The 23,313-nt window shown below is 45.8% G+C and overlaps 1 pseudogene across 1 annotated transcript in view; it reads left to right on the plus strand.

Moving 5' to 3' along the window:
- Positions 1 to 22,099, plus strand: part of LOC147628974 (single-stranded DNA-binding protein WHY1, chloroplastic-like) — a 37,085-nt pseudogene extending 14,986 nt beyond the window's left edge. The window contains exons 6-8 of the transcript XR_015267866.1: positions 21,177 to 21,251; positions 21,350 to 21,438; positions 21,558 to 22,099. The product of XR_015267866.1 is annotated as a single-stranded DNA-binding protein WHY1, chloroplastic-like (transcript). The remainder of the gene's footprint in view (positions 1 to 21,176; positions 21,252 to 21,349; positions 21,439 to 21,557) is intronic.
- The last annotated feature ends 1,214 nt before the right edge of the window (positions 22,100 to 23,313 follow it).

A 23,313-nucleotide genomic window follows, 5' to 3' on the forward strand; every position in this document is an offset into this window, starting at 1 on the left:
CTGCTTTGTCATCGAGTCTTGGTCAATCAATGAGCTCCCGTCTTGGATCTTCTGCCAAAACGGACCAAAATAACTATCAGTCCTGCAAAGCCCTCTCAATAACTGAAATAAGTCAGTAGAAATCTTGGTGAACGACAAAGTATTCACCTCTCTAATTCGACTAAGCGCATCTGCAACACTATTCATGGATCCTTTTCGATAACGAATCTCAAAATCAAAATCTTGCATTAACTCAGCCCAACGAGCTTTCCTTCCTCTCAAATCATCCGCATCACACACATACTTGATTGACTGATGATTAGTCCATACCACAAACTTGGAGCCATATAAATAATGTCTCCAAACCTTGAGAGCGTGAATCACAGCATAAAGCTCCTTCTCAAAGGTTGGCCAACGAGATTGAGTGTCGTCTAGCTTTTTACTTTCAAAAGCAACAGGTCTACCATCTTGAAATAGAGCAGTCCCGATGGCATAGTCACTAGCATCAGTATCAAGAACATAAGGCCGACTAGGATTGGGTAATGCTAAGATAGGTGCTTCCTTGACTTTATCTTTCAAAAGTCTGAAGGTCATATCCAGATCGTTATTCCAAGTGATAGGCTGATTTGACTTACGTCCATGACCTTTTAACAAGTCGGTCATCGGTAGTGTGAGTTGAGAGTACTCCCGCACAGATTTCCGAAGAAAAACAACAAAACCGAGAAAAGAACGAAGTTGTTTCACTGTTCGTGGTATAGGCCAGTCCAGAACCTTCTGAACTCGGTCATAGTCAATGCTCAATCCATCTCTAGTGATCTTGTGTCCCAAGTAAATGATGTCTGTCATAAAAAACTCACATTTACTTAACTTAGCATATAGTCGATTCTGTCTTAAAATAGATAAGACAATCGTGAGGTGTCTAACATGAGAAATGAAGAAAGTGGAATCAATACACAATGGAAAGCGGTATACAAAGAAGAATCCATTATATTTCCAAAATCAACTGTATTTACAAGAGGTCCCTAAGAGGGATGTATACAATCATCTAAGATACTATACTGGGTGTTCCTATGTTGAAAAGAAAAAATATGACTAGACGAAACTATCTGGACTTGAAGAGTCTTAAACCACTCAATCCCTAATAACAAGTCTACATGTTCTAGGTGCATAATATAGCATTCCAGAGTATCTTTGTAGTCCTGAATCCGGATTGGTAGCATCTCCACCTTTCGATCCCATACTTGCCGACCTGCACAGGTAGGCGTACCTCATAGGTATGATCGCTGGGTGTCGTATGAAGACCTAATTTCTGCACAAGTTTGTAGTTAACAAAGTTGTGTGAGCTGCCAGGGTCTAGAAGAATGTGGATTCTATGGCCATTCACTTCTCCATAAACTCGGAGAAGATCATGCAAGCCAAAAACTTTAGAGTTGAACAAACAATCAGAACATGTACTAGGGCGAGAAAGTACAGTAACTGACGTACCTGTCAAAGACAACTGGTTAGCTGCCTTTGGCTTGGGTCCTGCGTTGGTCTTTGCACCCTTTTGCTTCGGGCACTCGTTACGCATGTCCCCTTTTTCTTCGTAGATGAAACAACTATCCTCCTTCTTGAGCTTCAAAGCTTTAAGGAGACATTTCTTCTTCGTTGGTGTCAAACTTGAATTCTTGGAAGGTTGGTCCGAAGACTTTTCTTCAGTCAAGTTAGCCATTTGTGTGGATAACTTTCTTTTGTGCTTGTTTCCCTGCTTGGTAACGGGTTTAGACTTGGAAGAGACCATTGTATCATCATAGATATGAGCGGAATGAATGGCCTTGTCCAAAGTTTTGCATTTGTTACTTTTAACCTGTAAACGGTATGAGTCGGGTAAACCGGCTACGAAGAACCCCAAAAGAGTTGTGGGATCCATCTTCGTAGCTTTCATCTGCAAGTCCCTAAGTAGACCTCATAAGTGAGGTGTTGCAAGGTCATGGTCAAAGCTGTAAACTGGGCAACAACATCATAATCATCCTCTTTCTTGAGGAATTCTTTCTTGAAGACATCTTCGAATTGTGTCCAAGTCGTTGGCTTAGGGTTGAGTTCCTTCCACCAAAGCAAAGCTTTGCCTGAGAGGAAACCTGCTGCTAGCTGGATCTTTTTCCCATCGTCATATGGATGGAACTGAAAATAGACTTGCCACTTATGTAGCCAAGTGTCCACTATCTCATTGGTACGTTGCTTTTGCTTGCCCCCGAACTGTTCCGGAGTAATGTTGGGGCCTAAAGCAGAGGCCAAGGTATCCATACCCGAAAGAGTAGATAGAGTAGTGGTCAAAAGAGAGATGGAGTTTTGCAAAGCCTGCATCTGCGCGGCGATTTGTGCTTGATGTTCCGAAGAAGAAGCTTCGAGAGCAACTTTAAACTCTTGGGAATCTGATTTTGACACATAATCGTCGAAAAGGTCGGCATCGGTATCTTCCATAGCCGGCAGGCCTTCACATTCAATAAGGGGCTCCAACTCGGATTCTTGGGTTGACATCTTGAAGAGGACAAGGGGAGAGAAAATTCGATCTTGCACAAGAAAAGTGCTAGAGAACTTGAGAGCTTGAGAGCTTGAAAACTTGAGAGATGTGTGGCAAGAAGCCCGCTTAAGGGGAATATATAGGCTTCCCCAAAAGTAATCTTGAGCTTTTGCTTTTGTGTATATATATATATATATATACATACTGTCAAATCCCCACGGATCCCCTCGTGATCGATCTTGGTTCGAAACTCGAATCCTGCAAACAAACGAACAAACAAACAAGCAAGGGGGTGCAGGCCTGACTCACCTCCCAACCATGATAGCCGTGGGCGAGCCCACAGTCTTGGTTGTCCCCACCGAGCCACGAGCTGAGCTAACTAGGATGACGCACCGACCAATCTCCTCCTCGCGACGTCCCATACCGCCACGAAGTTGCCCTCACGGGTCTCGAGATTGCTGCCGGCCTCGGCTGCATAAAGCAGGTGCACGTCTGCACTAGATCCAGGCTCCAAGACCATAGAGCTCTCACAAACTCGCGCGAGACTCTCTATATCCAATAACTAACCTTGGCCACCCTTTTATAGGCTCTTGGCCGGTCATCAGGCGTCCACACTTGGCCGCCCGCCCGTCCATACTTGGGTGTCCGCCCGTTAGTATTTCCCTAACTCAGCTCGTCAATCAGCCTGCCTAGTTCCAAGCTTCCCCAAGCCTCGAAACTAGTCTTGCATGCGTATAGCACACGGTAGATACCCACTGTGCACATGACATACTTCCCTTCCTCTAAGAGCTCACTCCTGAGCTCACTAAAAAGCCAGGGTAATCTCTCTGAAGAGAAGTCAATGTCTCCCATGTAGCGTCCTCCTCAACACGATCCTATGGTCTTGGAGCCTGGATCTAGTGCAGACGTGCACCTGCTTTATGCAGCCGAGGCCGGCAGCAATCTCGAGGCCCACGAGGGCAGCTTCGTGGCGGTATGGGACGTCGCGAGGAGGAGATTGGTCGGTACGTCATCCTAGTTAGCTCAGCTCGTGGCTCGGTGGGGACAGCCAAGACTGTGGGCTCGCCCACGGCTGTCATGGTTGGGAGGTGAGTCAGGCCTGCACCCCCTTGCTTGTTTGTTTGTTCGTTTGTTTGCAGGATTCGAGTTTCGAACCAAGAGGACGTCAAGAGTCTTAAACCACTCAATCCCTAATAACAAGTCTACATTTTCCAGATGCATGACATAGCATTCCAGAGTATCTTTGTAGTCCTGAATCTGGATTGGAAGCATTTTCACCTTGCGATCCCAAACTTGTCTTCCCGCAGGTAGACGTACCTCATAGGTATGGTCAATTAGTGTCGTATCAAGACTCAATTTCTGCACAAGTTTGTAGTTAACAAAGTTATGCGAACTGCCAGGGTCTAACAAAATGTGAACCTTATGGCCATTCACTTCTCCATAAACTCGGAGAAGATCATGCATGCCAAATACCTTAGAATTGAACATACAATCAGAACAAGTACTAGGGCGAGAAAGTACAGTAATTGTAACTTGGTTGAACACAATGCTAATCAATACACTTAAATACACTAAGATTTGAAGGACACTTGCTCAAATACAAGAAGTAAATTGCTGAATTGACAAGAGGCACACAATGAGCCAGAACGGCCGACCCCTCCCTTGAGTAAATTGTATTACTATTGGAGAAATTCAATACATAGTTTCACGGGCATCCATTGCCAAATCCTCCATGCCAATGCATATGAAATTCAGCATTTAGAAAACAATGGTATGTCGATGTAGATCACCAAGGAGCTGCCTTGATGCCCGGCCCGACTTCAGTGCCCATATTCTCTACCATTGGCTCTATGTTCTACCAAGCAAGGTAGCAACATCTTCAAGAGCACATAGGACAAGAGAAATACTACACAGGGCGGCTAAACAAGGAGTCCTACCCTTCTACAGAGTAAGTAATGACAATACATTGTCCAATTACCTTACCAGTCTTCATAGAAGTTGTTGCAAGCGGAAGCCTTCGCGTTGGAAGCTTTAGAAGTGTTGATATGTTCGATTTGCCGCAATCCTTCGCGACAAAAGTCTTCAAGAGGATGAAGGGAACCTTGGGAAAGCTTCCCCTATGGTTCAACTTGAGAAAGGAAGGCTGAAATTAGTAGGGTTTTCAGCAAAAAGACCAGAAATTACAACAAAAATGAGAGCTGTTTTGCTGAATTTCAGTCATTGGGAGTGAGTAGGAGAGTGATTAGCACTTGGAAACACTCTTGGAAGCTTGGAAAATACCCTAGCAAGTTGGGTATGGCTATGGAGAGCTTGGAAATGGAGAGAAATGGTGGAAAAACAGAGTTTTCAGCCTCCAAAAATCCTCATGAAGAGAAAACACGAATTTCTCTTAATAAGTAAGTGAATTGGGGTCCAATCAGGTGAAGGGACATGGGGAGATGCCCATTTATGAGTAAAAGGGGAGGATCAGGTCGTGGACATTGAGTCTTGTTCGCCTTGGGACTTCAGTGAGTGTGAACTTGGAAGAGGTCATAATTTATAAGTGACTTTTGGGCGCCCAAACTTTAATGAAATGGGAACGCACTCACTTATAAATATTGGCCAAGTTCTAAGGGCTATTTGAGCCTAGATTGGGTAATACTTACCACCTGTTCACATGCCACACAACCATGTCAGCAGACAGTTTCACACGCACGGTTCACGGGCGGGCGTCCCCTTACCCGGAACTACACATTTCCGTTCATGAAACCATATAAGACCAGGCGTTTCCAAGTAAGTATACGCAATACCAGACCCAGTGGAAAGCCAATCCTCCAGGCGTTTCTGGGCATGTACACAAAGGCACAAGTCCCAGCGGAAAGCCAAGTCCTCCAGGCGTTTCCGGGCATGTACACAAAGGCACAAGTCCCAGCAGAAAGCCAAGTCCTCCAGATATTCCGGGCATGATAACATCAAGTCCCAGCGGAATATCATATCCAACTATACAGCATGACACGTGTCAATCACTTGCATAGGCATATTCCATAAGCCATGGACACTAATCCAATATGTACATAGTGTGAAAGCAAGAGTGAACCATTCGGGTGGCATTCCCCCCCGCTTCTAAATAGTTGTCCGCAACTGAAATGCATCCAAATATGTCTGAAGCACATGCGGGCAATCTTTGAAGAACTCTTCATCTACCCATTTAGCATCAATGGGAAGATAGTTCTTAAACTTCACAAGGTAACGCCTCACAACTTTGCCTGCAGCACAACTTTGCCTGCAGCAAGCTTGCGTTCCTTGTGATACACAATCTGCTCTGGCTGCAAGATCTCCTCAAGCTCATCCACTTCTGGTGGATCCTCAATGACCATTTCACTGGGCTCCGGCCCTACATACTTGCGAAGAAGACTCACATGAAAAGCATTGTGTATGTGCCAATGACTAGGTAATGCCAATCTGAAAGCCACTTCATTGATCTTCTCGATTACTCGAAAAGGTCCATAGTACCTGGTTGCAAGCTTAGGATATGCACCCTCTTTGCCAGGCCTCTTTGCAAGTCTTGCTTTCTCAAATTTTAGCAATACCCAATCATTCTCTTTAACATCCAATTGCCTTCTATGCTTGTCGGCAGCCTTTTTATGCTTGTCTTGTGACCTTGCAATGGTTGTCCGCACCTGAGCAAAAGCAATATCCAAGTCTCTTACATACTCATCAGCTGCAAATATCTCATCCTTTGTGCGAAGGATGGGTGGCAAAACCACCTTACCATAAACAATCTCAAACGGGGCCTTTCCCGTAGATGCATGCACCGTGTTGTTGTATGCAAATTCCACAAGCGGTAAGTACTTCTCCCAAGAAGACTTCTGATCCACCACATAATATTTCAAGAGATCCAACACGGCTGAATTTGTAGCTTCACTTTGCCCATCCGTTTGAGGGTGATAAGCTGATGAGAAGTCCAATTTGGTGCCCATATTATTAAATAAGGCCCGCCAAAAGAGACTTGTAGTCCTGGGATCTCTATCCCCCACAATGGACTTCGGCATTCCATGATGTTTGAACACTTGTGCAAGATATATTTTAACCATATGCTCAGCTTTGATGGTCTTTTTGACCGGCAAGAAATGAGCTTGCTTGCTAAACCTGTCCACAATTGTCCAAATTGCATCATTATCCTGTTGGGTACGTGGCAAGTCCATAATGAAATCCATTGTAATACTTTCCCATGGCTGCGTGGGAATAGGCAATGGCTGAAGCAAACCTGGTGCCTTTTGCCTATCAAATTTGACCTTTTGACAGGTGATACATGCACGTACATGTGCCCCTATGTCCTTCCGCATACCTGGCCAAAAGAAATACCGCTCAATCATGTGCGTAGTAGGCATTATGCCTCTATGACCAGCATATGGAGGAGCATGGCACTCATCCAAAACCTTTTGCCTCATGTCAGATACCACACATAGGCAATTATCTTTCATGAGATAACCCTCTTTGATCACATATGAGGCATGTGCATGACCAGCCATCAAATCAGCCCAAATAGTGGCAAAATCAGCATCCGTATGATACAAATCACGCATGGTAGACAAGTCCCCATGAGAGGCAACCGAGATAGCTGCTACATACGGCTTTCGTGACAATGCATCGGCCACTACATTCTTCTTTTCCGGGGTGTGCAAGATCTGAAAATGAAACATAGAGAGGAAATTGGCCATCCTCATATGCTTCTCTGACAATTTAGTTTGAGTAAGAAAATATCTCAAACTCTGGTGATCTGTCTTCACAGTGAAATCAGCCCCAAGAAGGTAATGTTTCCATATAGTAAGTGCATGAATTACAGCCAAGAGCTCTTTCTCATAAATGCCAAGAGATAGCTCTGCATCATGCAATCTACGACTCTCATAAGCCACCGCATGTCCCTCTTGATTAAGGACAGCCCCTATGCAATTTCCAGATGCATCACATTCCACACAAAAAGGCTTTTGCAAATCCGGAACGATCAACACTGGACCATGAGTAGTTGCATCTTTCAATTTGAGGAATGCATCTCTCTCTACATTAGTCCATTTGAACACGGCCTTCTTCTTTGTCAAATCATGCAAAGGAGAAGCAATCCATGCAAAGTGCCGAATGAACCTGCGGTAGTAAGAGCATAATCCAAGAAAACTACGGATCTCATGCACCGAACTCAATTCGGGCCAATTCTGAATTGCATCAATCTTTGCAGGATCCATCCGCACTCCATCTTTGGACACAATATGCCCAAGATAACTCACTCTTCTTTGCATTTATGAAGAGTTTATGCTTATGGAGCTCTTCAAAAACAATAGCCAAATGAGCTTTATGCTCTTCTTCGGTCTTCGAGAAGACTAGGATGTCATCAAAGAAGACACCTGTAAATTTCCTGTACCCACGGAATATGCGATCCATCATTCTATTGAATGTAGCCGGGGTATTTGTAAGACCAAAAGGCATAACAAGATACTCATAAAGCCCAAATGCTGTCCTGAAAGCAGTTTTGTGTACATCTTGAGGCACTACACGCACTTGATGATATCCACTCTTGAGATCAATTCGGCTAAAGCATGCCGATCCATCCAACTTGTCAAGGATGTCGTCTATGCGTGGAATCGGAAACCGATTCTTGATGGTAAGCTTATTCAAAGCTCTATAATCCACACACATACGAAAGGATCCATCCTTCTTTTGAACCAAGAGGACGGGTGAACAATATGGGGAAGAGCTTGGTTTTGGTTCCTTTTAGGTGGCTGTCCATCATTTTGCAGGTTTTGGACAGCCCTCTCTTTGCCTTGAAATGAGGGTTTAGCCTTATTGGATCGACTCAATTTGAGTTCCAATTGCTCGGTGGCGGTGGCGGTGGGGCGGCTGCGATTAATTGGTGTAAGGTATGACCAGGATACATTTGTAATCCCGCTTTGTACACGGGTTGCAATCCCGATTGAAACCTTCTCTTCCTTTCCGCCTCGGTGACATGCATAAATGGAGACACCTCCAAGAGCACTTTCCAAAACTTTTGTACATATGCATTTACCGATTCCCCCTCATTTTGCTTTACCCAATCCCACTTCATTGTTATCTCATTCAATCCATTGGGAGTCAAGAATTGAGCATCTCCTTGAACTCTTTCCATGATCTAACGGGATTCGGTGAGAGCTTCTCCGTGAGCCACCAATGGGCAGCAGTGCCTTTCATGAACATGCTTACATGCCGGATCATGGATTTCTGAGTGAAATCCTCATCACTGAAAGCAATATCAAACTGGGCAATAAAAGCAAGTGCCTTTGATGCATCATATTCTCCATGATATGTGTCAAACTTGACAGATTTGTCTCCGGCTTTGAAGTCACGAGACTTTGATGCATGTGTGTGCATCTCAACATGTTTTCCCCCATGTTTGTCCATTGGGGCAGTCCCTGTAATTGGCATCATTTTTGGACCAAAAGGTGATGCATAAGGCATAGATACATGTGCCCTGTAAGCATGAGGCATGGCTGGCCCCTCAACATGCATTGATACATTTTCAGCCATAGCTTCTCCCTCACGAGCATACTCGAAGGCATGAGTGGCATGAGAGATACGCGGAATACCTGCACCAACAGAAAATTGCAGCCCATGTTGCATGTGTTGTGCATGTACATTTTCAGCCGGCAATGGCATTTGACATACATTTTGACCACTGCCATAAACATTGTATCCTTCACGGGCTACATGAGGTATTCCTGCATGGCGTGAAGTCACTGATTGTTCCTCTCCCATAGCATGGAGATTCATCCTGTTAGACATAACTTCTTGTTTGGGCACTTGTGGGGATTCCAAGACATGTGGGATGGTTGCCTTTTTTGCATAGGCATCCTCGGTACGAGCCAAGTATGCACGTGTTGCATCCCTCGGTTGCATGTGCAACTCTTGAGCAATCATTGCCATTGCATGATCCATATAAGATTCAACTTTCTTGGCGTTCAAACGGTCATGTACCAATGGATCCTCGCGGCGATAGAGATTCAATTCTTCTTGTTGTGCATGGAGAAGAGCCTGCATACGAGTAAGTTCAGCCCTCAAGACTATGGACTCTTCTTCTTGCATCTTCTCTTTGCCACGGGACGGCTGTCCCACATATTCATGTTCCCTATTGTGCACCACATGAGTTTGCTCATCTTGTAAAGCATTGGAGGCATGCATTTCATTGTCCCTGCCTCTTGTATTAGCATCTCCAACATTCATTGTATGGCTGTCCATAATGTTCTAAGTGTAGAGATAGCTAGTGTTCACGGTGATCGTCTCTCACGATAGAAGTGAAAGAGAACCGTATGCTCTGATACCAATGTAACTTGGTTGAACACAATGCTAATCAATACCTTAAATACACTAAGATTTGAAGGACACTTGCTCAAATACAAGAAGTAAATTGCTGAATTGACAAGAGGCACACAATGAGCCGGAACGGCCGACCCCTCCCTTGAGTAAATTTCCATGTAGATCACCAAGGAGCTGCCTTGATGCCCGGCCCGACTTCAGTGCCCATATTCTCTACCATTGGCTCTATGTTCTACCAAGCAAGGTAGCAACATCTTCAAGAGCACATAGGACAAGAGAAATACTACACAGGGCGGCTAAACAAGGAGTCCTGCCCTTCTACTGAGTAAGTAATGACAATACATTGTCCAATTACCTTACCAGTCTTCATAGAAGTTGTTGCAAGCGGAAGCCTTCGCGTTGGAAGCTTTAGAAGTGTTGATATCTTCGATTTGCCGCAATCCTTCACGACAAAAGTCTTCAAGAGGATGAAGGGAACCTTGGGAAAGCTTCCCCTATGGTTCAACTTGAGAAAGGAAGGTTGAAATTAGGGTTTTCAACAAAAAGACCAGAAATTACAGCAAAAATGAGAGTTGTTTTGCTGAATTTCAGTCATTGGGAGTGAGTAGGAGAGTGATTAGCACTTGGAAACACTCTTGGAAGCTTGGAAAACACCCTAGCAAGTTGGGTATGACTATGGAGAGCTTGGAAATGGAGAGAAATGGTGGAAAAACAGAGTTTTCAGCCTCCAAAAATCCTCATGAAGAGAAAACACGAATTTCTCTTAATAAGTAAGTGAATTGGGGTCCAATCAGGTGAAGGGACATGGGGAGATGTCCATTTATGAGTAAAAGGGGAGGATCAGGTCCTGGACATTGAGTCTTGTCCGCCTCGGGACTTCAGTGAGTGTGAACTTGGAAGAGGTCATAATTTATAAGTGACTTTTGGGCGCCCAAACTTTAATGAAATGGGAACACACTCACTTATAACTATTGGCCAAGTCCTAAGGGCTATTTGAGCCTAGATTGGGTAATACTTACCACCTGTTCACATGCCACACAACCATGTCAGCAGACAGTTTCACACGCACGGTTCACGGGCGGCGGGCGTCCCCTTACCCGGAACTACACATTGGTCCAACAAGCATGAAAACAGCACGCAATTTCAATTGCAAGCAAGCACATAAAGATGCTATGCAATGCACGGTTCACGGGCGGGCGTCCCCTTACCCGGAACTACACATTGGTCCAGCAAGCATGAAAACAGCACGCAATTTCAATTGCAAGCAAGCACATAAAGATGCTATGCAATGCAGCATTGGCATGAGCAATTTCCGTTCATGAAACCATATAAGACCAGGCGTTTCTAGGCAAGTATACGCAATACCAGACCCAGTGGAAAGCCAATCCTCCAGGCGTTTCCGGGCATGTACACAAAGGCACAAGTCCCAGCGGAAAGCCAAGTCCTCCAGGCATTTCCGGGCATGTACACAAAGGCACAAGTCCCAGCGGAAAGCCAAGTCCTCCAGATATTTCGGGCATGATAACATCAAGTCCCAGCGGAATATCATATCCAACTATACAGCATGACACGTGTCAATCACCTGCATAGGCATATTCCATAAGCCATGGACACTAATCCAATATGTACATAGTGTGAAAGCAAGAGTGAACCATTCGGGTGGCCAAATGGTGACAGTAATTGACGTACCTGTCAAAGACAACTGGTTAGCTGCCTTTGGCTTGGGTCCTGCGTTTGACTTGGTACCCTTTTGCTTCGGGCACTCATTACGCATGTGTCCTTTTTCTTCGCAGATAAAATAACGTCTTTCCTTCTTGAGCTTCAAAGCCCTAAGGAGTCATTTTTTCTTCGCTGGTGTCGAACTTGAATTCTTCGAAGGTTGGTCCGAAGACTTGCCTTCTGTCGTGTTAGCCATAGGTGCGGAGAACTTTCTTTTATGCTTGTTCCCTTGCTCGGTAACGGGTTTCGACTTGGAAGAGACCATCGTATCATCATAGATACGAGCTGAATGAATGGCCTCATCCAATGTTTTACATTTGTTATTTTTAACCTGTAATCGGTACGAGTCTGGTAAACCAGCTACGAAAAACCCCAAAAGAGTAGTGGGATCCATCTTTGTAGCTTTCATCTGCAAGTCACGAAACTTCTGGAGGTAGACGTCATAAGTGAGGTGCTGCGAGGTCATGGTCAAAGCTGAAAACCGGGCAACAACATCGTAGTCATCCTCTTTCTTGAGGAATTCTTTCTTGAAGATATCTTCAAATTGTGCCCAAGTCGTTGGCTTAGGATTGAGTTCCTTCCACCAAAGCAAAGCTTTGCCGGACAGGAAACCTGCTGCTAACTGGATTCTTTTCCATCATCATATGGATGAAACTGAAAGTGAACTTGCCACTTGTGTAGCCACGTGTCCACGATCTCCTTGGTTCTCTGCTTTTGCTCGCCCCCAAACGGTTCCGGAGTAATATTGGGGCCTAAAGCTGAAGCCAAGGTTTCCATACCTGAGAAAGTAGAGAGGGTAGTGGTCAATAGAGCGATGGAGTTCTGCAAAGCCTGCATCTGGGCTACGATTTGTGCCTGACGTTCCGTCGAAGAAGCTTCAAGAGCTACTTTGAACTCTTGGAAATCCGATTTTGACACAAAATCGTCAAAAAGATCGGCATCGGTACCTTCCGTAGCCGGCAAGCCTTCGCATTCCACAAGGGGCTCCAACTCTGATTCTTGGGTCGACATCGTGAAGAGGGTACGTGGAGAGAAAATTCGATCTTTGCACAACAAAAGTGCGAGTGAACTTGAGAGCTTGAGAGCTTGAGAGCTTGAAAACTTGAGAACTTGAGAGATGTGTGGCAAGAAGCCCACTTCGAGGGGGTTTATAAAGGTTTCCCAAAAGCCAAAAATCTACAAAAGCTAGGCTTAGCTTTTGCTTTAGCTTTTGTGTTTTTTTTTTCTTTCTTGAATATATATATATATATATATATATATTAATATACATATATATGGATATATATATTCTCTTTTCTTAAAAAAAATAAAACACCTTAGAAACCTTAGAAACCTTGGAGGAGGGGGTTCTTTTAAAACTTTAAAAAAATAAATAAATTTTAAACTCCAAAAAACTGAAAGCTAAAAAAAAACGAAAGCTTTCCTTAGTTTTTTTTTTCTCCCCCTGGATTCGCTCGTCGGCTGGTTGCAGGCGTCACACGTGCCGTGGTCGCCGTCTTTGCTGCTGCCGGCTTGCTTTCTTGCGCCATTCTGCGCGTGCGCCTGAAATGGCCGGGCATCGAGGCAAGAGCGTCGGCCTGGCCTGGTCTAGGTGCTGGCCTGCCTGGCGTGAGCGCTGGCCGGCCTGGCGTGAGCCGCCTGCGCTAGGCTGCGTAGGCCTGGCTGGGGCGCCTGCGTAGGCCTGGGCAGGCCTGGGCGCTGCCCGCTTGGCCTAGGCGCCGCGTGGGCTGGCTGCGCTAGCCTGGCCAAGGCCACGTGGCCTGGGCATCCGCCATGCCTGGCCTAGGCGCCTTTAGCTCGCGGATAACCACCGCCTGTAATACTCGCCAGCCAAACAAACGAACAGCACGTCTCTCGCTCTCTCTCTCTCTCTCTCTCGTTCGCCAAAAAACAACGAAAAGCATCATGCTTTTTTTTTCTTTTTTTCTGTTTTCTCTCATGCGAATGCACAAAACTCCCTCTCTTCCTTGCAAAGCAAGCAACCCTATTACACTACCATCTCCCATCAACAACATGGGTTTCTTTGATGAAGGAAAACACATACTATTTCTGAAATCTGCAGAATGCACAGAAAAAATAGCAAGTTTTTTAACACATACCGTGCTTTCACCAACTCGCGAGACTCTCTATATCCAATAACTAACCTTGGCCACCCTTTTATAGGCTCTTGGCCGGTCATCGGGCGTCCACACTTGGCCGCCCGTCCGTCCATACTTGGGTGCCCGCCCGTTAGTATTTCCCTAACTCAGCTCGTCAATCAGCCTGCCTAGTTCCAAGCTTCCCCAAGCCTCGAAACTAGTCTTGCATGCGTATAGCACACGGTAGATACCCACTGTGCACATGACACACACACATACACACACACACACACACACATATATATTCTGTTTTCTAAAAAAACACCTTTAAGCATAAAGTAGGTTTTTTAAAGCTTTTACTAAGGTTTAGGAAAAAAACGAATGCATGAGAAAAAAAAAACTCCACGCTACGTTGCTTTTCGCTAAATCCATTGCCTCCTTCCTGTCACCCGTCGAACTGGGAGTACACGCTTGTAATCTACCGTCGCCTGCGCACGTGCTTGGCCGCTTGCACATAGGCTTGGTCGCCTGCATACGGCTGAATTGCCTGTCCAAGCTACCGACTGCACACCTGTGCGCCAGCGCCGCCTACACATCTGGTGATGCCCGCCTATACAGATTGCGCCCACTGTTCGTGTGCAAGACCTAGCCAGCGTCTGCAGATGAGCACCCGCCTTGCGCATACCAGCGCTGCACAACAACAGTCGGCGACCCCCCCTCTCTCTCTCTCTCTCTCTCTCTCTCTCTCTTTCTCTTACAAACAAAAGCCGACATGCTTTTTGTTTTCTCTCTCTCAACTGTTCATACGGCTGCAAAAAGCGCATCTAGCCTTCTTCTTGCTAAACAAATTAACCCTACTAGACCACCATCTCCATCATCACGGGTTTCTTCGATGAAAAAGCAACATACTAATCTGAAAAAACAGCAGTATGCATAGAAAAAACAGCAAGCTTCTTGAACTCATACCTTTTATTCGACCTCATCTTCTCTACCTACCGACTTGCTCGTTCACGAGGCATGCTCTGATACCACTGTCAAATCCCCACCGGATCTCCTCGTGGAACCCTCCTGGTACATGACTCAAAACCTGCAACAAACAAACGAACTAGAAGGCGGTGCAGGCATGACTCACCTCCCAACCACGACAGCCGTGTGCAAGCCCATAAGACTTGGTTGTCCCCACCGAGCCATGAGCTGAGTTAACTAGATGGACGTACCGACCAATCCCTTCCTCATGACGTCCCATACCGCCACGAAGCTACCCTCGCGGGCCTCGAGACTGCTGTCGGCCTCGGCTGCATGAAGCAGGTGCACGTCTACACTAGATCCAGGCTCCTGACCATAGAGCTCACAAATCACGCGAGACTCTATATGACTAATGACTAACCTTGGCCACCCTTTTATAGGCTCTTGGCCGGTCATCGAGCGTCCACACTTGGGCGCCCGCCCGTCCATACTTGGGTGCCCGCCGGTTAGTCTATCCCTAACTCAGCTCGCCAATCAGCCTGCCTAGCTCCAAGCTTCCCCAAACCTCGAAGCTAGTCTTGTGTGCGTATAGCACACGGTAGATACACACTGTGCACATGACGGCCTCAGTGATTTCAGAGGCGAGGGGAGAGCTTCATAGAGCTACAGTTGGGGGACCCATCAACATTCTCTTTCTCTAGGAGCACCATTTTTCCGAGGGGTGTACTTGTCGTTGTGGGAAGATTTTACCAGGCAGGAGCCACACTTTTTGGTCTACCTCTATCGGTCCCTTATGGACACAGAGAGGAGTTTGTGTTTCTATCAATGAGGAGCTCTCGCCGGTAGTGGCTGGCTCAGGTGTCATAGTCATTGGGCGAGCGTAGCGGGTTACCATTAGGATTGGAGAGCATTGTTTGGGCTTTCTCAATGTTTATGCCTCGAACGTCGCAGTAGATAGAGCCACCTTCTGGGGTACAGTCAGTCCATCAAGCCCTTTCTCAGGCTGACTTTTGGTGCATTGTGTCACCATTTGGTACCTTCACCAGTCTTGAGCAGTGTTTCACACACTGTCTGAAACGAAAGTGTGAACGGGGATTTTCCAAAGAAGAAAGCTGAAGCATTCACTGGCAAAGTTTGGCCTGAAAGATGGCTATAGAACATGAGCAATATGGGATTTTTATCAATAAAGTGACTTATAACGTTTATAAGTTGGTGTGTGCTAAAGACAAGTTGGACTCGTTATTTTGGGCATCTTTATGTGGACAAAAGGAGGCGCCTAGAGCAAACTTGGCCAACAAGCTAGGGAAAAAGCATAAAGCTGGTATTTTGGGCACATCAGCTACTTTTGGCAGAAAAAGGAAAAGCACCCGGCCAAAATCAGTGCTGGTTGCTTGTATTAAAGCAGGAGAAGGGTTGAGTTATGTGCATCATCAGTAGGCGACCTGTTATCTCTAGCCACAGCAGTCCTTTTTCTCTCCCCCCTTGCGTTGGCCGTACTCTGCAGTGGGTGGCTGTGCGCTGGGCTGCCTTGTGCTGGCTGTACAGCAGCATCTTCACCACTCTGATTCGCTAGCCTCTTCACCTCTCCTGATTTGCTGACCATACAGCAGTAGGTTCTTCTCTCTCTCTCTCTCTCTCTCTCATCTGGCCGTACAACAAGTACAGCTACTGGCTGTACAGTGCTGGTCGTACAGCAACTTCTCCACTGAGGCTGGTCGTACAACAGGTTTCTCTCTCTCTCTCTCTCTCTCTCTCTCTCTCTCTCTCTCTCTCTTCATCACTCCCTTCTGGCCACTCTTTTTGGGTCTGCTTTTGGGAGAAATCTGGAATTGTTTTGAGAGCTTTTCAGGGGCTGTTATGGAGAAATCTGGGGCAGTTTTGAGAGCTCTTTTGGGACTGATTTGAGGCTCTGTTTTGGGGGCTGTTTTGATACGGAGATCGGGGTTGTATTTGGCACCATACCGGGCTGTTGTTTTTGAGGCTGATTTGTACTGGTTTATGGTGCTGATTGGTACTCAGATCTTTGAGCAAGTGTTTGCTAAGCTTTGTGGAAAATCCGGTGCTGGATTGCACCCGCACCTTGGTCTGTTTGTAACAGTTTATTCATTGGAATAAAGAAGTTTCTACAGGGGCCGGCCGTTCCGGCTCAGCGCGGTGTTATTATATTGTTTATGGTTATTCCGTTGTGTTTTCATGCTTTGTTTGGTATTTGAAGTGTTGGTCTTTTGCTCCGGGTTCCCCTAGTTACACATGGGTGGAGACTTTAACATGATCGAGTCAACAGAGGACAGACTCGGAGGAGACACGGCTACAGTTGTAGGCGCATAGTACTCTGCTTGAGAGGAGTTGATCCTGGCACGCAAGGGACAGGACCCTTGGCATTTGCCAGAGTTTGGGTGTAGCCCCTGGAGCCTGTGCTTCTCGCTGTCCAACCTCCCTCAAGTTGATAGATTCTATGTGGATGAGTGGGATTGTGGTTGCGGGGGCATGATTGGCATCTTGGCGGGCACCACTTTCTCTGATCCTGCTCCGGGTATTCAATCCTTGTAGGACCCGTGGAGGCAAGACAAGCATGTGAGCAGAGCACTAGGATTCTGGACAGCCTTATACAGGACCCTAAGATCTATAGCAGGATAGAGCAGATATGGGTGGGACTAGATTTTATCTCAGGTTCTGCCGCGTGCACCTTGGATGTGGGTCTCGGCGAGATCAACAGTTTTTTGTAGGAGGCAGCACAAAGCATATTGGAGGGGTTTGTGAGCAGAAGAGGAGCATTTGGAGGGGTCTTACTTCTCTCCAGCGTCTTCAGGAGAGTTTTCCCGATAGCCCGTGGATTGAGAGTCAGCTTACTGCCGCCAGTACAGAGATTAGATTCATGGAGGAGAGGAGGGTGGAGTACAGATAGCATGTCAGAGCCTCCTTCTCGACCCAGGCTGGAGATAGAGTTATGGGGGACTTCTTTGAGATTGTAGGCCCTCATAGGTGGAGAGATGGTTGTCACATGCGGAAGCTTTGGGAGTCTTCTTTCAGCCCTAAACACCATCTTTGAACATGCTTGATGCAAAACGCATACAAAAGATAGAGAAGAGAGAGAGAGATAGCTGAGTATTCAGTATATTCTATAGTACAAAAAGGTACATCTTGGCTAGCCAACTGGCTGCCCCATCAAAATGTGGTGAAACACCTAATCTAATCCTAAGTCTATGACCCAATCCAAGGAAGGACTGAATGAATCACAAGAGCTCAGCCAAATGCTATTTATAAGCCTTTGAAGACCACTTGGATTGGCCGACTATCTGTTTGCCTTGCTTTTGGGAAAGAGTCTCTGATTGTTTCGTTAATCCATGGGAGTAAATTCCTCCAGAATTGTGTGATGGCAATCATGCCGGTTCTCCACTGCATAGTGTTCTAGATAGTCTTCCCACCAAAGTAGCACAGTTCCAGTCAACACTGTCTGCACAAGATACTGCAGAAAAGCATTCAGGAGCGAGAGTAGCGGACATTTCTTTCGTCCATTTTGTGACCACTTTGCCATCCACCTTCCCGGTGGTGAACTTTTATGGTTTAACCAGCTTCAATAATTGCTTTGGCTCCTTTCATGGCATGTGAGTTGGGACGGAATTCCTATAATGTGGCCGCGATGAATTGGGGATGGGCACATTGTTTTATGGTGGGGCTGGGGGTTGTGAAGGGGATCCTCAGTGATGCTCCATCAAATGGCAGCTCCCTTGTTGGCTCAAGTGAATCTTAGAATGCTCTCGGGGCTGGGAGTGGCGCTCTAATTGCAATCTGGAGGGAACTGGCTTGCTGCCCTGGGCCATCATCCTCTTGCTGCGAGTGATGGGTAGCAATGGATGACAATTTGGGAGCGTCCAAAGGTAGTTGTTCTTTTTGACCCATAGCAATCTCCTGCTTGTAGGCTGGCCATGGCTTTGCATGGGAGCGGGCCATAGATGCGATCTTCGCTGCCAGCATATAGATGGAAGCCGCCATCCGTTTTTTGGAAGACATGACGAAGAACTTGAAAACTGTGGATGAGCAAGATATTCAAAACCGACTCTTCCCAAACCCTAATGTTCCCGTGATTCTTCGCTAGTCAGACACGCAGCACCCATGGGATTTTTTTTTTGCCATTACCTTAGGCTCTTTTACCAAATGTAAAGACTACCAGTGCCTTCAGAGTGCTAAGAGAGAGAGAGAGAAAGAAAGAAAGATATATTAACATCTCCTAAAGGCCGAAATGGCCCATGAGACCAAAACAAGGTACAACTGATGATGATGATGTCTCATCATAACAAATCTGAAAGAAAGAATGAAAATAGTAACATCCTAAGAGAGCTAAGAGCTGAAAGCTGAACCGTTGAATCGTCGTGGTAAACTCCTCCAGTGGCGGGCAATGATGGCTCGAATCTGCCGATGGTGAGGGAGTCGTGGACGCAATCCTCGTGGTCGTGGGTGTCTCGCTCTACAGATGGCAATGGCTATGTCCAGGGTGACTCCTCTGGAGGGTGGTCTGCCAGGTAGGCCTGTAGATGGGGGTCAGTGCTGGCTCTGAAAAAATCTGTGAGGGCTCTTTGTCTAGGCGGCTCTGGTCCCACTGCCCTCCTGTCCCTCAATAGGCTCTCTTTGTGGCATCTAAGCTCAAGTATCAAGAGCCCTAAGCACCTTTGGACCTCAAAGTCCATGATCTGACGCAAAGGTCCAATGCCTTAACGGAACAGGCAGTGGTACCTCCCTCGGATCTCATAGTAGACAGTACAACGACATATATAGTGTTCCTCCGACTCCACCTCCTGATGGCAAAGCTGGCATATGCGGTCCTCTAGTGATATATCCTCATATCGACCTGTCTCTATTCTCAGCCGGTGTGAAGAGGTGCGAATCTGTCCAATAGCACTCTGAATACCATGTGAGAAGTGTGTGTCCATGTAAGCATGGCGTATAATAAACCCGTCCGAAGAGGCGTAGAAAATGACTATGGTAGTGTGCCATTTTTGTGCCCAACGGCTGCGGGGGCCTGACCCATGTCCTCTCTGTATCTAGTCTCACAATGTCCATCCTGATCACCTGATTCAGCTCTGAACGGCTGAGATCTAAGAACGGGCAGTCCAGGCTGTAAGCAAAGGGCGGGAGTGCATCAATACTCATGCCATGCAAGGCCAGCCATGTGCGCATCTGGGATACCAACACTGGGTGTCTCCCTCATCTGCAAGCTGTTTGGAGGAAGTGATTGCTAGGCGAGGGTATTTCTGCTGAGGGAGCTCCCATATTCTATGGATAAAAGTAACTGCACGGAACAAAGCCTCAGTAACCACTGGGGCAGCCCCCATCTCTGCCCTGATGATCTCATGTGGTACAGATGACTTGCTCCGAATCATGCGTGCAATCATCATCACTAATGGCCTCTCCTTATGCTGCCATCCATCGTAACAGTCTCTCTCTGGTCCGTCCTGTCCTGCCAATGGCTCCCTCCTCTTATGGAGAAGACTAGGCCCAGATGTCAAATAGCCGTAGTTTCGTGCGTGGCTCCTGAAACTGTATGTCTGCGCACTCTGTCAAGTGTCCCCAAAGCTGCAAATCCTCATGCTAGTCTAGCCTCTGCTGCCTCCCTCATAGAAAACCGCGGCCCTCTGAAGGTCACCCCCAGGTACACATAGGATCTGACATACTCAACTGGCTCTCCTCTAAACGTAAACTGCGTCTGTGTTCTAGTCACCCATGCTTGTGTGGTATTAAATGTCATAACCTTGGTTTTACATGTGCAATGGAAAAGACTTGCAAGCACAATCATACACAGTAATCTCAACCTAATCCTTGTATCATATACAATGAAAGAATGTGGGGTTTCCCAGTCACAATTCACCTGAAAATGGATTTTCAAGATAACCCAATAAACAATTCCAAACAGAATACTATTCTCAAACAGCTGGATGGAGATTATCTTTTAAGATTTGAGAACCGGCCATACAGTGGTTAGGGCTTTGGTAGAGAGGCTGGCCAAGTTGTGGGCTATCTTGTTCTCCTACAAGTTGGCACCTTTTCTTCTCCCAAGCTAGTCGAACTTCTCTAAGGATTGTGCCTGAACACTTGTTCCCAACTTTTAGTCATGGCCACTTTGGTGTCTACACCTGAGAACACAGAATAATAAAAATAATAAAGAGCTCGATTTCATACTCACCACTTGTGAAACCCATAAAACACCCATAATGCTAGATTCACTCCATCCTTGAGATTTTCAGGCGTCCTCAAAGCTTGTGGACATTTCACATGCATTAAATCTTGTTCCGGGATGGTGGAGGCCACAGAAGTGCTGTCCCACTTCCTGTCTGGGATTATGGGAAGGAGAACTGCTGTGCCAACATCGCAGGAGGTGGGCTGGCCTGTAGTCCAGCTCCTATATGCCCACAGTTTCTTTAATAACTTTCATTTTGTTTTTCTAATGAAGATGTCTCTTTCTGGTATTTATTTGAGAGGAACCTAAGGTTTAGTGCCTTGTCTGCCTGCATCTCTCATCATCCAAGGTGCCTTGCATCACCTTATGTGTCATGAGAGAGAGAGAGAGGGGGAGGAAGAGGGGTCAAAAACTAACTGCCATGATGCCATGTCTCTTGCAGTAATGCTGGGATGGTGAGGAAAACTTTGAAAGTGGAAGGCATGCTCTGATAGAGCAGGCTTCTTCTTCAACATGAGTAAGATGGACTACAATGCCTGTTTCATGTTTTGTTAGTGTCACTGGATTCTCCATAATTGATTTTAATCAATGACATGTGATTTGTGTACTTTTTAGTGGTTGTGAACAAGCTTGAGAACGTGGAGGAGCACTTCACGGTGCCTGTGACAAAGGCAGAATTTGCTGTAATGAGATCATCTTTCAATGTGGGTCTACTTAAGTGTGTTCTACTTGGAGTGTTTCTTTAATTTGATTGCTTGGCTGATCATTTACTATGATTAATTGTCACCTTACAACAAACTAAGGTGCTTCTCGTCCTTGACAGTTCATCATACCATACTTAATGGGTTGGCATGCATATGCCAATCCCTCTCTAATCCAACTTGGTACTTCCGATGGTAAAGTCAGTCCGGAGCTAGAGCGGGAAAAGTAGCTCACTGTGGAGATCTAGCAGTGTTACAAGTCAATCCAGAGCAGGAGTGGTCAAAGTAGTGTATTGTGGAGATCTAGCAATATTGTCCAGGTCAATCCAGAGCAGAGTGGTCAAAGCAGCTTACTGTGGAGATCTAGTGGTACAAGAGCTTAATTTGATCATATTGATAGTTCCGTGTGCATGTAAATATCGCTACGGTGTGTCACAACCAGATGGTGTACACATCAAATTTTTGTTTGGGTACAAGAAGTCCCACCTACTGTGGGTTTTCTTCTATTATTGAGGTTGCCATTTAATATCCAGATAGCTATCATTTTGATGTTTACAAAAGTGAATTTTGTACAGATAAGTTTGTTCCTAGCAATGAAGGCTTAACTTGCTTATATTAACAGGCCTTAATTATCAGCAAGGCTATGCCTTTGCTGCTTGAGCTAGTTTTCTCTCTACATTGTGTAACATTGTTAATTAAGTCTGCCCCTAGGTGGATATAGTCATAGGGAAAAACCTATATGAAAGTTTAGGATGAGTTCTGAGATCGATTGGCTATGTGATTTATGTGATGCTGAGACAACCCCCTACTCTCTCCTTTGGAAACTACCCTCATACAAGAAAGGGAGGGGGGGGGGGGGGGGGGAGGTTGGGACAAACCTCTGCTTTCTTCAATGAGATGGTACCATTTTTGAAGATAAAAATGTCCTTAAATGGAACTCGGACTTGGTGTAGCTAGTGTGACTGGTTGCTTCGTGATGGTAATTGTGCAATATCAAATGACCATTTACTTTGAGACTCAAGTCGCTCAATAATGGCAATTTTGTGCCTCCTTATTCTTTCTGAGAAAAGTCCTTTTACAACACCTTGCTTTCTTCCTAGAAACACACAACCTTCCTCTAAAAGAGAACCTATGCTTAGTTAGGTCTAGCCGCGGTAAGGCTGGCTCCTCATTCTCACTCCTTTCTCCAGCTTGAACAGAAGAAACCGGCCTCTCCATTCCCGTCAAATGACCCTGCAATCTTGGCTTGCCCGCTTGCCTGGTTACGCTTCCGTAGCTTCGTCGGTTCCCGTCTTGGGTTGCTTTTCTTGTACGCTTTCGGTTCTTACACTATTGCGAAACTCTCCTTTACACTCGGAAGGCAAAACCTTGAGGCATCAAAAAGAAATTTGGAGTGCATGAAGATTATGAAAATTGGGCACTGCAGCAGCCATGGATTGAACCTGTGGCCACCTTTTGGGTCCAATGCTTCAACCACCACTAAATGCCATCTTGTCAAAGAACAAACTAAGAGGCTTTACTGAAAGAACACATAATATACTTTTTTTCCTCCTGCTTTAGTGAAGAGTTTGATGGCTTGGGCAATCAACAGCATCTTCATTTAATGATTAGGTAGGAGTCCATTTGCAAATGCATTTTTCAACTTGTTTTTTGGATGCTACTCTGATTGGCTACTATTATTGTTGGTCAACTTGATTTGAGCCTTGCAGTCTGCAGGTCATGTACAATTAGACGACTTTTTGCACATTTTGACCAAGATGCCCTTTCAAGATCTGGGGAGTACATACATTTGATTGATCATTGACATGGCTCCTCTATTGCATTTCATAAACCGTGCATTTTTCTTGCTGATGTGGTGTTCTGGCAACCCATGATGGG

Source organism: Cibotium barometz, chromosome 18 (genome assembly GCF_041138505.1).
Source record: "Cibotium barometz isolate CiBa-2024 chromosome 18, ASM4113850v1, whole genome shotgun sequence".
Classification (NCBI taxonomy): domain Eukaryota; kingdom Viridiplantae; phylum Streptophyta; class Polypodiopsida; order Cyatheales; family Cibotiaceae; genus Cibotium; species Cibotium barometz.